The 11304-nt window shown below is 40.7% G+C and overlaps 1 long non-coding RNA gene across 1 annotated transcript; it reads left to right on the top strand.

The window, feature by feature from the left end:
* Positions 1–2021: 2021 nt before the first annotated feature.
* Positions 2022–6417, top strand: LOC131699488 (uncharacterized). The gene is made up of 4 exons (XR_009308173.1): positions 2022–2101; positions 2328–2386; positions 2496–2547; positions 3716–6417. It is a non-coding gene; the product is annotated as an uncharacterized LOC131699488 (long non-coding RNA).
* Positions 6418–11304: the final 4887 nt, after the last annotated feature.

The raw sequence follows: 11304 nt of genomic DNA, 5'->3' as shown, positions 1-11304 counted from the left end.
CAATAACTTCTATATAGCCATACTGCTTGTTATTCTCTTTCTTTCGACGCTTGCTGTGGTTTATACCATTGTCTTGATCTCACCCTCCTTTGACTGTGGCCCCTTTAGGTAACCTATTTTAATAATTGAGTCCAAAATGCATGGCTATTTTATTACACAGCACTCAACACTACCTGACAAATAATTGGTGCGAAAGGGGAAGGATCAACATAATGGCAAAAAGGATTTTGCTCTCATAGAAAAAACAGCACTTACAGATAATATACATATGTATTAAAATGCATTTCTTTAACTAAATCTGTAGATATTATTTTATTGGCGGAAGACAGGCAAAACTTCAGGTCTTTGAACTTTAAGACTGCACAATAATTGTCCAACACAGTGGATACATATCCCACACATGCAGCCTGTGTTCCCCAATAAATTCCTATGAAGCCTTTGCTTACATTGGGCCTGATTCTCAAAGAGAAAGGAAAGATCACAGGAACACAAACAATGTATGTAGATGGCAGTCACACATTTGAGGATTAGCCCACTGAGGACACACAAGTGCAATATGATATGAGTCCACTAGAGTGCAGTATGAATGTGAGAGATATTGTAGTGGCATGGAATTCAAAACTGGTGATTTAAGAAGTGCCTTGATTCCCTTTTTAAAGGTATTTCTTTAATTGATTATTTTGTGGCAATATAGTTTTACACTAAAAGCTAAACAGACACATTTACATCTATATCTCTGCAATATACAAGTAAAAGATAGTATAAACACACTACAAATACAATTAAAAATACTAAAATCTATGTAATAATGGATTGATTGTAAGTCGCCCTGGACGATTGTAAGTCGCCCTGGATAAGGGCGTCTGCTAAGAAATAAATAATAATAATAATAATAATAATTGATATAAATCTTGTATTTATAGTCCAGTGATCTGTTTAATTAATTTGCCCTATGTCTGTTTATATTGTATTTTATATTGTATTTTTAATACAGGTTGTTTTTAAACAACATAATTTTATTTTTTATTTTTTATAAGTTTATTTTCATGTTTGATGTCATTCAAGAGACTGGATAATGACTTCCCTGCCTGGTTTGGAAGTGTCTGGCTACGCCTCCGATCCTGGACTAATTCTTTCTTTAATACTGCTCATGGTGTATGTGCTACAAGGGTTCTTTGTGTGCTGAAGTCCACTGAGATTTGTTTTTGTTGCCTGCAAGTATTTTTTTTCATTGTATTTTGTATCTTGCTCTTAATTGTACTGTAATTCTTGATATGTATTTTCATATGTATTTTTGTATTTTTTGTATACAACTGTAAGTCACCCTGGGTAAGGGTGTCTGCAAATAAATAAATAAATAAAAAAATAAATAATAATAATAATAATAATAATAATATAAATAAAGTACTGGTGACATTTCGACTACTTCTGTAAGGCAGCACTGTCTGAATGTCGGCAAACACAGACCTCTGGAGGACAATCACCAGCCCTGAAAGAATCTGCCCAAGCAAATTGCTGTGAGGGCTGGAGGTGTAATAATTGGGGTCTCTAAATTATCAAAAAAAAAAAAAAGAATAATAAATAACAAAAAAATAGGTCCTGAGAAATTAAACTGTAATTTTGCACAAAGGCAGCAAGGTTAATTTAAGAGTATTTTTTAGGTATTTTTAAATGTCCTGATTTCCTTGTAGTTGGGAAGCTTGAAAACATAGTTATACTTTTGTGTACACCAAGACGAAATAATGTGCAACATTCCTTTGGCTTTCATTTTTGGGTTGATCCACGTTTTCTCAAGGTCATACCTCAGGACCTAATTGATCTGCACTTGTTGAGAATTACTTTTTTGATGTGTTATAAAAAGGTATTAACCATGATATTTTATCAGGTTCTTTTGCAACAACTTAGCCACAAATTGGTTTATTCTTAATGTGCTGTGTTCTGAAACTGTGTGCATGTTGTACTTTATACTATGATTTGTAATTATGATACTATTATAAACCATTTTCTTATTATATCTTATAGTTTAGCAATCTATTATCTGGATGCTACCTCCAAGTCATACAAGACTGCCAATCCCGAATTAAAGAAGAAACTGCAAAATGTAAGTTATATAATGCATTCAGCTCTTTTCTATAAAATAAATATTGAAATAAAAAGCTTAAACTTCAATCCAAGTTAATATGATAATCTCAATAATATGGCTTTTTATATAGTCATATAATATTGTGTAGAGGGTAGGACTGCTTCTAATTACTTAATTGTGTGTTAATTGTATCCAATTGACTTACCCTTATAAAAGCTGTGTTCATTGTTGCTCTTGACCACAGCGCTGTTTCTGATCAGGACTGCCAGCATACGTCCATGCTTGTTAATTCCTCCAGAGAAGGTAAGCCTCACACCGTTTGCATTTCTTCCCAGTGTGATCTTTTTCATTGTGTCTTTTTAAATGTGTTTTGCCAGTTGCGTGATTAGCTTTGTTGTTTTAACCTCCTTAGGGTGACCTGGTGTAACTACTCCTTTGTGTGGCCACAACAAGAACTCACCAGGGTAACACAACCGGAAGTTTTGTTTGGTTTTTAACATAATTATATATGTTTTCGTGGTGTGCCTAATATGATTTATTTTGTATTTTAGGAGTGCGCACAGCCACTGTTTCTTATATGTTCTTTTTGTTCCGATTTCTTAGATGTTTTCTTTATTTTCTTTATTTTGCTCTCTACTGCTTAATTCCAGTTTTACAGTACGTTCAACATGCAGTTTGCTGTATGTTTGCAGTGTTATCTAGTGCTTTGTTTATAGCTTTGCTTTGTGCTCATGCTACTGGCATGGTAAATTGTAGATTCTACCATGTTGTAGTATTACCAACAGAGTCATAAATTGTTTTGTGTGTGTATAATTTAGTCAATTCTCCCTGTGCCTCTTCCTGCGCTGTAGGATATTTCGGAGAAGTGTGTTGTGTTTGGTTTGCTGTGTTTCACGTTCATTTGAGAATTGATATTTGTTTTGCGTGCACTTTATGTATATTTCACCAGATTGATTTCGAGTTATTTTATGTTTATCAGCCACTGACTCATTGTGTGACCCTGAGCAAGTCACTTAACCTCCTTGTGCTCCGTCTTTCGGGTGAGACGTAATTGTAAGTGACTCTGCAGCTGATGCATAGTTCATACACCCTAGTCTCTGTAAGTCGCCTTGGATAAAGGCGTCTGCTAAATAAACAAATAATAATAATAATAATAATAATAATGCACATTTGATTTTCTTTGATACACTAATAATTCACTGAAGCCTCAATCAAGCACTGAACCATTTGAATTGACTGAAGCATTTCCTGAGTCATCTTCTGAAATGTTGGTTCAAAAAATGATAAGGCATCTTGCACCCTTTGCAGTGCTTCATAATAAATTGGTAGTAATTAAAAAATGTAAAATGAATATATTATTATTATTATTATTATTATTATTATTATTATTATTATTATTATTAGTTTATTTAGCAGACGCCTTTATCCAAGGCGACTTACAGAGACTAGGGTGTGTGAACTATGCATCAACTGCAGAGTCACTTACAACTACATCTCACCCAAAAGACGGAGCACAAGGAGGTTAAGTGACTTGCTCAGGGTCACACAATGAGTCAGTGGCTGAGGTGGGCCTTAGGGGTCATTCGACCAATAAAAGTAATGTTTTGTTGTTCCTCTACCCTGCCCTCATAGGAGAACCCGAATAAGCAAACTGGAGAAAGAACACCAGGTTTTTGAAGAAGAGAGAAAAAAAACAAGCGCTACTAAGGAAAGCAGCCGCTAACTATTAGTATATTCAGTTTTACGTTCCAGACTGGGACGTGTATAGATCGCTGGGGAAGATTGTGCAACCCTGAGTGTATAGAGAGGAACAACAATAGCTGAGACCAGAGCCGCTCCTGTTAGTGACGGTTATGGTAAGCTGCAGGACGCAGCACCTTTATTTTGTAGTTAGTGTTTTATTTTCTCTTTTTCTTTGTGCATTCTGTTTTCATTATTTCAAGAACCTGCGAGTGCGCTGGGACTATTATTAAACAGAAGAAGGAACATTATACCGTTGCTGGTAGCGTTCCTGCTTAGGGCTACGGCGCCATCTGCCGGAAACAAAATAAAACTGCACCTGAGTGGTGTGTCAAATACCAACTTCTGTCTCCTGTGTCAGTGAATTCCCACACCCTTCCACACGTGGGATTCACTGGCACTGCCCACACGCAGTAGTGCACGACCGGGGAGGAGACTGGACGCCAAACTTTAACCCTTTGAGTAGTACAAACATACCGGTACGTTCGCTGCTCTCTGGTCCCCAGGGAGTACAACGTACCGGTACGCTCTGCAACTTTAAACTTGAATTACTGAGCCTACAAAACCCTTGATCACATAATATTTTACAACTAGGTTTCTGTAACACCTTTTATTGGTCTTTTGTGCCCTCTGCCAGATATTGACTGAATTACATATAATAAACCTATTCACAAAATGTGAACAGTGTTTGTAAACTGGCGAAAATCGCTCAGTGAGAAAGAAGTTAGTAATAATACTGAATTCAGAATCAGATTTAAATTCAAATACATACAATTCTTCCATTGAATCGGATGTCAGCAAGTGTGTCAGTGAAGACATAAGCGAAGAATATTTACCAACAACATCAAGTGACAGCGAAGAGGCGGCGCCAAGCTCTGTGCATTGCTCCATGCTTCAGGAGTATCATATGTTGAAGCATTAGTCTCTCCCACTCCCTCCGCCCCCACAACCTGTTTACCCGGATATGAGTTATTGATCTCTCTTTGTTGTTGTGGTTGTTCCACCACGTTGTTTATTGCCTACATGTTATTTTTTAGTCAAAAACTTTCCCTATAACTAAATAAAAAATATATATTTATTTGTTTTAATTATTTACAGTAAAAGTGATTTGTCTGTATTTTGTCAGTATTCATGACATACATACAAACATGTAGCTTTCAGCTTGTTTGTACGCTGTACTCGTAATAATCAAGCGCATGCAAGAAAAAAGAAAAAAACTCACTCCCGTAGGACCGGCAGTGCATTTTAGAACTCACTACTCAAAGGGTTAACTGCGGCTGTGCAGGGAGGTGCTAGAACTGCAGGACCAAATCCCAGACTGCAGAGACCCACGAAGATGACTGCAGAGGACCGGCCAGAAGCCTACCTGGAGGTGTTTGAGGCAGTGGTCACTTCTGCCAGGTGGGCCCAAGATCAGTGGGCTAGCTACCTCCTGTCCCAGCTGACAGGGGAGGCACAAGCGGCGACAAGGTCATTATCACCCACAGAGATGATGGATTACACCTGGCTGAAGGCAGCTATTCTCAGCTGGGTGGGAGCCACTTCAGAGGGCTACCGCTGAAGGTTTCGAGAAGAGGTCTTCCTGGCGGAGGAGCATCCCAAGGCCATTGCGCATCGGCTGAAGGATTATTCCATGGGCTGGCTGAACCCCGATGTGACCACCAAAGCCAGGTTGGTGGAGGTGATTGTGGTGGAGCAGTTCTTGGAATGCTTGGCTCCGGGGCCGCATCTGTGGGTGCAAAGGCAGGCACCTGCCACTTTGGATCAGGCAGAGCAGTACCAGGCAGCCGAACCAAAGCCCGCTAAGCTGCCTGGAAAGATCGCTACTCCAGGATTACTCCCTCTGCGGGTCCCAGGGACTGGGGAGAAGGGGTAATTAGGTTTTTGGACAGGGGGTTGACAATGGGACCTCCAAGCCCAGGAACCGCAGCAGGGTGAGATTACCCATGGGCTGCTGCGGGGTCGGATTAGGTTCTCTCACATTGCCACCTTACCGTCGAGCCCCATTGATGGCTCCAGTATTTCCACCTCTTGCTGAAGCTTTAGGATGAGAAACTAGTCCACGGACATGTTGGACATGCAGGGAGGTGGGCCACATTGCTCGATATTGCCCCACCATGGAGTGTGACCTCATTCGACCATGTGAGCATGTTCAATTACCTCAGTCACTCCAGCAGATGGGTTTTGTCATTCCTGTGTCAATGGTGGTACAAAACCCAGGCTCTCTTGGATTCAGGGTGTGGTCAGTCCCTAATACAGGAGAGCCTAATCTCATCAGGGCATAAACAAATATTGGGACGAGTGCATATTAAATATATTCATGGGGATTTGCGCACTTATCCCAAGATTAGTGTAAATATAAAAATTGGCCAGCAGGTGATGCGAGTACAAGTGGGGTTGTGTCCTCTATTGCCAGTGCCGGTAATTTTGGGACGGGACTGTGAGCAGTTCAAAGATTGGTTGGCTGCCTTGACAGCCCCGTCCTCTCTATTGGCTACAGAGGAAGTAATTGGAGAGATCTTCCCCTTTCGTGACCCGGAATGGTATTGTCATAAATTTAAAACTAAACGGGAACGTCGGGCCGCTAAGAATGAAGGCTGGCAATGGAGGGGGTCCGAGAAGTTTCAGGTGGGGGTGATTGGTGAAGAGGGGGGGGAGGCCGCGGAGCCAGCACAGGGGTCTGGCTCGACTGCCTCCACTCAGGACCGACCCGATCCCGAGCTAGAAGCCATGGGAGCTGATTTTTTAGCTGGTTCCCGTGACTTCCGGTTTGAGCAAGGACGTGAAAACGTGCTGGGCAGGCTCTTTGACCTAGCAGCTGTGATTTAATGGTCGGGTGGTCGAGCCCAGACGCGCCTCCACGTACCCTCACTTTGAAATTGCTCGAGATTTCTTGTACCGTGTTGAGAAATTATCCCAGACGGGGGAAGTGCGTCACCAGTTGCTCATTCCTCAGTCCTTTAAGGAGGACTTGTTGCAGCTTACTCACGCTATTCCCCTGTCTGGTCATTTGGGAAGGGACAAGACCAAAGCAAGGCTTGTGATATGGTTCTATTGGCTGGGGCTGGATGGTGACATCAGGCAGTTTTTAGGACCGTGACTTTTGTGTTGTAGGGAGCACCAGCCACTTTCCAGCGGATGATGGATTGCATTACGCCGCTGCTTACATAGATGATGTGGTTATCCACAGTGAGGATTGGCCGAGTCATCTGTGTATGGTAGCGGCGGTACTGCAATCCTTGCGAGAGGCTGGGCTCACTGCTAACCCAAAGAAATGTGCCCAGGTGCGCTCTTTCTTGGGACTAGCGGGCTATTATAGGAAGTTCATCCCGAGCTTCGCCACGCTTGCTACTCCCTTGACAGTCCTCACCCGGAAGGCTGCCCCAAATACAGTCCAGTGGACGGAGCCGTGCCCTGAAGCAAAGGCTGTTTAGCAAGCCAGTGCTATTCAGTCCTGATTTCAGTAGGAGGTTCACCCTGCAGAGCGATGCGTCAGAGACAGGTCTCGAGGCAATGTTGTATGAGGAGGTGCAGGGAAGCGAGCACCGGGTCCTGTATATCAGCAGGAAGCTCCTTCCCCGCTACCCTGAAGGCAGAAGGTCCTGCAGCCTTATGCCTTCAGTGTTGTCCACTGAGCAGGGAAACTGCATCAAAATGCAAATTGTTTCTCTCGGGAGTGTAGGATTTTCGAATGGGACCAGTTGTGCCATTCTGAGGGGGAGGATGTGTAACAGGGCAAGGTCTGTGCTGGCTGTCTGACGCATGCATGATCCTACAGGAGGAGCTTGGGAGCCCTGCAGGGTCCACCTGTCAATCATGGCAGTGACACGGAGAGGTTGGGAGAGGGTGTGTGGTCTCTCCCTCTCTCTGAGTGGTCGGGAGGCAGGCCTGGGGGGAGGGGGGGTCATTTGACCTATAAAAGTAATGTTTTGTTGTTCCTCTGCCCTGCCCTCATAGGAGAACCCGAATAAGCAAACTGGAGAAAGAACACCAGGTTTTTGGAGAAGAGAGACCGAAAAACATGTGTGACTAAGGAAAGCAGCCACTAACTATTAGTATATTCAGTTTTACGTTCCCGACTGGTATCTGTATAGATCGCTGGGGAAGATTGGGCAACCCCAAGTGTATAGAGAGTAACAACAATAGCTGAGACCAGAGCGACGGTTGTGGTAAGCTGCAGGACACAGCACCTTTATTTAGTAGTTTTATTACAGTGTTTTATTTTCTCTTTTTCTTTGTGCATTCTGTTTTCATTATTTCAAGTACATGCGAGTGCGCTGTGACTATTATTAAACAGATGAAGGAACATTATACCACTGCTGGTAGCGTTCCTGCTTAGGGCTATGGCACCATGTGCTGGAAACAAAATAAAACTGCGCACCTGAGTGGTGTGTCAAATACCAACTTCTGTCTCCTGTGTCAGTGAATTCCCACACCCTTCCACAATGACATACACAGCTCTTCGCTGGATTTGAACCACAGCGTGGCCCAATAATATTTAATTCCAATGTGCAACACGCTACCACACAACCATTAAAGCAGTCATGCTACAAGGTTCCCAATACCTTACACGTTTTTTTTTTTTTCCTTCATGCACTTGCACATTATACAGTTCATAAAAAATGTACAGCCTTCAAAAGTGAACAGTGTCTCATTAGGTTATTGTATTTATTTGGAGTTAAATATTATAATAAAGATGTTTCTAAGATGTTTCTTTGTGCATACCATTAGGGAGTTGAACCCTATTTTGCTCACTTAACAGCGGTACTGCCTGTAAAGCAGGTTACAATCTACCCCTCCTCTAACTGAGTACACGTCAGATTAATATTGATTGCGAGGGGACTGGCATTATAATTTTGTGTATAAAAATATTGCAGAAAACGGTTCTTTTCGGCTTGCCTGAAACAGTGCACTGTGCTAGAAATTGGACAGTGTCGGTAAGATATTTCAGTTTTGTTAACATCAATGCCTGAAACATCAAAGGATTCCAAAAAGGAACACTTACAGGTCACATGCAATGGTTCAACTTAACAAAAATTAACCTTTGCTTCATGACACTGTTTGCCTCATTTGGTTGATGGGAAGGGTTGAACCAGCCAAAGCTTCATTCCAAGCACTAGTTTTGGCCTTTTGCTTTGTCTTTTGTTTATTAAACATGCGCAACAGCTCATAAACTGCAGCTTTGTGTCTAATTCCTGCCAGTAATATCTGTGCCCACAGCGCTATCCTGCCACATTCACTTTACAAAGGAGAATTTTTTCTTTGTTTGGACAGATATTCATTGTGTTCAATAACATTGTTATGTAAGGACTAATTTTAGTATGTGAACATTGTTTATGAACAAACATTAAAAGATATATCCGCAATAACATTTTCTTTAGCTGTATTAGTACAATAAATACATTAGTACAGTAATACTCCTTGTTTAAAAAGTCAAATTCTGTGTTTAGTATCAGGAATTATTATCTTTTAAGTGGTGTATGGTTTGGAAAATGCATTTATAGGGAAAACAACAAACAATTCTTCAGGTACAGTATTTCAATTTATATAGTGCAGGATGTTGAGCCCAGTTGGTTCAATTAATAATAAGCTATGTAAAATTGATGTACGGTGCACATTAAGTATTTATGTTCCGTAATTTGAGTCCTATGTAATTAATCAGGAACCGTTTATAACTCTGAGTTGGAAGGACATCTGTCTGTTTTGAAGACCAAATAGCTACTTTTACTAGTATTTAAATGGCAAGCGCAAGCAACTTATATATAACAAGTTTTACTGTTTAAATGTGAGGTTATGTTTACTGAAAAAATACTAATACTAAAGTTTTGGGCATTTTTCCAAAGTATCTGTTTTCATTTATAATTCAAGTTATTTAATTCAAGGTAACAATTAACATATTGCCTCAAAGTTGAAGTACAATCCCTTTTAAATACCAGGAAATATTTGAGTTCATGTCCAAGAAACAAGCAATACAGCTGTTGATGTGAGTGCATGGAAGATGTGTTTGTATTCCCTTCTGTTATTCAATGTTGTGACCTAGGCCAACCAGCACATAATGGTGTCATAATATTTTCACCTGTTTGTGTATTGATTTTAACGGATCAGCCTTAGGTGAATTGAATGAATGTTAGGAAGATCCATAAGCTTAGACTGACTGATTTTAATGGATCAGCCTTGGGTGAATTGAATGAATGTTAGGAAGATCCATAAGCTTAGACTGTCTTATTTGGTCTGAAAGCCTACAGGTTATACAAAAGGTAACTTAAATCCTCATCCATTTTTAAAATTCTTACTCAATGGTATAATGTTGGGTGTCAAGTCACCAAACAACTGTTTAAAGCAGAGAAGTGTCAAGATCAATAGCCTTGGACACATGGCTTCTAACAGACGTACACACCAGTCATTTTTCCCAGAAATATTTTGATATGCTTAAATTAGCATTGTGGTATATTTTTATTGCTGTACTTTGCATGGAAACAATTGTGGTGGATCATTTAAACAGTGGCCCTATTGGGGAGATGTGAACACCCAGACAGCATGACACTCTGCCAGCGTCTTGAATTGGGGGGGCAGGAGAGGGGGCATGATTAAGTTTGATCGTCTTTCACCTCTATTTCTGACCCAAACAATTACGCTGACAGAACATTAACCATGCGCTTGTGTTGATTGTTGTATTTCAGTTTAAGCAGATTCTCTGTGTATTAAACTAAGCAGAGTGAACAGACAGAAGGTTTGTGGAAAGGTCTTTCCATTTCAAATTGGTCTTTCAGAGTGTGCATGCAGCATTTTCAGTCAACACATGAAAAACATTTTAGAATCAGTGAAAAAAGCTGCAGCATCTTATAAAGACCAGAGCTGTTTTTTTGTTTGTTTGTTTTGTTTTCGAATGCAAATATATAAAGAAAGTGACAGAAGAAATTTCAGGTTTTCGAGAACTTTTTTTGTTGAATAACCTTGTGACAGGATGACATCACTGACAAGCTGTTTCTACTTGGAAGGAGACTCAGCCACAAGAAAGCTGCAGGTTTACACACGCAACAAACAAACAAAAAGACAGGAACAAATTAAACGGTGGCCAAAACAAACGGCTAAACAAAACAATACATACACTTAATATACCGTGGTTTCAGGCCAAGCTGCCATTTTCAATGCACAACATGGCTTCACAAAACTCCCCTGAACACCAATGATAATTTCTCTCTCTTTACAGCAAAGCACATAAACACTAACCTTCACCACAAACACAGACAGAAATTCTCAAAACAAATTCTCCATTCCCACCCGTGAACATCTATTTTATACACCCGTGGCTGGAGCCTTCATTAATCATTTCAACAATTATTCAATTAATGGCTCCAGCCACATTCCCATGTGTGTTTGCAGGGAGGATTTTACCACTCTCACTACCACACAAAATATACCAATGCTCTGGCAGGACTTTCACCCTGTCATGCTACCACACATCTACACTCATAATAATA

This window comes from Acipenser ruthenus, chromosome 2 (genome assembly GCF_902713425.1).
Source record: "Acipenser ruthenus chromosome 2, fAciRut3.2 maternal haplotype, whole genome shotgun sequence".
Classification (NCBI taxonomy): Eukaryota; Metazoa; Chordata; class Actinopteri; order Acipenseriformes; family Acipenseridae; genus Acipenser; species Acipenser ruthenus.
This window is presented reverse-complemented; position numbering and strand designations above follow the sequence as displayed.